The following is a 2,926-nucleotide window of genomic DNA, read 5'->3' as shown; positions in this document are numbered from 1 at the left end:
CTAATTAAATTAACCCTAACCTAATAACTACATCTAACTTAATCAAAAAGAAAAACCTAAATATAATCCTAATCTAACCTAGCCGCACAAAAAAAAAAAAACAGTTTTGAGGAACTGTTCTCCTCTTCTTCTTTCCTCTTCCCCCATTTCAACATCATCTTCATCGATTAATCGTCGATTCATAAAATTTTCATCGTCGATTAATCAATCGACTATAAGAATGGTTCTTCGAAAGAAAACCAATAGACTCCCAGGAACAGGTCCCCCATTAGGACATCTAGCAAATCATCCAAGTGATTTTGAGATTCATAAAGAAGTGGAAGAGCCAAGTGAATCCATAATCCAATATAATAGACGCAATATGAAGCCTGATTCTGCCATGGTACCGATTCGCAGGTATTTTCCAACAAACCCATACTTTTAATTTGATTTTGATTCGTTTAATTTAATAGAAATCATCAAAATAGGGTTCGAATGGGAGTTACAGTGCGTTGTTCGGTTAGGACGAATTTCTAGAAAACCCTAGTTTGTTAACCGAACTTCCTGAAAGGAAGAACACGAAGAACAGTTCGGTTTTATAGGATTCAAAACCGGGTCACCGAACTGACAGTTCGGTTAGTTCGCAAAAAAGCATAAAACTTTTTTCTAACCGAACTTCACCAGTTTTGCAACAATTTTTTTTTCCACTTATAACCGAACTGTGCAATTTTGCCCGCTATTTTGAGTTTTTGTGTAACCGAACTGAGCTATCTTGTTCGGTTGGTTCGCATAATATTCTAAAACTATTTAGTAACCGAACTTTACCAAAAAAATAAATAAATTTAAATATAACCGAACTATGCTATTTTGCCCTATATGTTGAGTTTCAATTTAACCGAACTTGTCCAACTATGTTGTGTTGCATACATGTGGAGTTCGGTTTATTCGCAAAAAACCTTGACAAACCGAACTCTTCACTATTAGTTACCAATGTTGAGTTCGGTTTATTCGCAAAAAACCTTGACAAATCGAACTCTTCAGTATTTGCACACATGTGGAGTTCGGTTTGATCGCAAAAAACCTTGACAAACCGAACTCTTTACTATTAGTGACCAATGTTGAGTCCGGTTTATTCGCAAAAAACCTTGACAAATCGAACTCTTCAGTATTTGCACACATGTGGAGTTCGGTGTGTTCGCAAAAAACCTATTCAAACCGAACCTTACGCTGAGAACCCTTATGTTGCATCTGATTTAGTCAATCATTTATCGGTTAAGCTAATATATTTTGTTTTCTTGATTAGAGGAAAACAACCTTTACTGGAAGATCTGAGAACTCCCACGCCTCGAGGAAAAGTACATTGTGGTGTCGGTAATCGTGGAACCAAAAATGCTAAGTATGGAGGTGGGTCATTACCGGGTGTTGTCATCCAAGATGGTGTCAATAGAGATAATGTTGACAACGTAAGCCAACAAGTTAATGAAGAGATTTTGGAAGAGATGGGAAGTCAAGAACATAATCCAGGCGGAGAAGATGAACTAGCTCAAGGAGGAGGAAATGAGGGTGGCGATGATGAGGGTGAAAAAGATGAGGAAGACGGAGACAAGGATGGAGATAAGGATGATGATGGATCGGAGGAGGACTCGGATGAAGAGGAAGAAGAAGAGGAACAAGCAGACATAGTGGTAAAGAGACCTAGAAAGACGCCTAAAAAGCCTTGTGCTAGATATTCATACATTCCTCATAAGGATTTGTGTTTGCCGCAAAAGAATCCAACATATGGTACTCCAAGAGATGGCGGGGAGGTATTGATGGGATACAAAAACTCAGGGGCTGCCAAGATCTTTGCGACAACGGTATGGTTCAATCTTAACCATCAAGATTTAGATTTCTCAGTCATTTTATTATATTTTGACATATATTGTTCTTTTCTATATATATTAGTATATAATTTATGATGTTGTTTTTTTTAGGATCATAAAAATGTTGTTCGTGTTTTGAAACGTCAAAAGAACAAGGTATGGAATATAGAAAATGAGTGTGATGAGGTCAGCTTGGCGGTATTTGATTGTGTACTATGGAACGGGATACAACATGCGCACCAAAAATTTGATGTTGTCACTGTTACTGCATTTGCCGAGAGGGCTTATCCAGAAACGGATACCTTTCATCTACCTTTTGGTGAGATGGAAATAACTCCAGATGATTGTTTTAGAATCACAGCCCTACCAACTACAGGAACAAGTGTTCGAGATGGCTACGATCCCTCGATGAGTTATAAAGTTCTTGAAAAACTAGCCGAAAGGTGTCTAGGATGGAGCGATAAAAAGGCACAATGTGAGTTTAGGCGAGCTAACAAAGAGCCTAAGGAAGGTGATGAGTATAATGAGTTTGAGGAAGACCGCACGTACAAGAAGAAGTTGAAAAAGATAAAGCTCAAAACCTTGTTTGATGAGTTTTCAGGGACGAAAGATTTGGTTGCTCAAGGAAAGTTGGTGATGACAGAGGAGAAGACTAAGCACCATGTGACTGCTTATTTGTTATATCAACTTGGAACCATGTTCTTCCCTGACACTTCAGGACACGTGGTAAATGCTCATTACCTCCAACTATTGGACCCCTTGGATGAGGTGAAAAACTACTCTGACGAGCCTAGACAGCTAGGAAAAGAAGGAACAAAAACCCCAAACCCAATTCTGACGAGTTTCGAACTCAGATCGCTAGTATCACCACTCAACGACTTTAATAACATACATCGTTACATTATCTTCTTTTTTCACTCTTTATTTGTGCAAATTTTCATCTAACATGACTTAGTATGGACACCGTAACATTTTGTGCAATCCACGATGGTTCTTTTTATAAGGAGCGCAGCAAATACAATTACTACAAAAAGGCTCTGTGTTGCGTCTTACTTGCTTCAAGTATGTTATCGAGTTGATCATTC

Source organism: Papaver somniferum, chromosome 5, assembly GCF_003573695.1.
Source record: "Papaver somniferum cultivar HN1 chromosome 5, ASM357369v1, whole genome shotgun sequence".
Classification (NCBI taxonomy): Eukaryota; Viridiplantae; Streptophyta; class Magnoliopsida; order Ranunculales; family Papaveraceae; genus Papaver; species Papaver somniferum.
The sequence above is the reverse complement of the archived record's forward strand: the minus strand, read 5'-3'. Positions refer to the sequence as shown.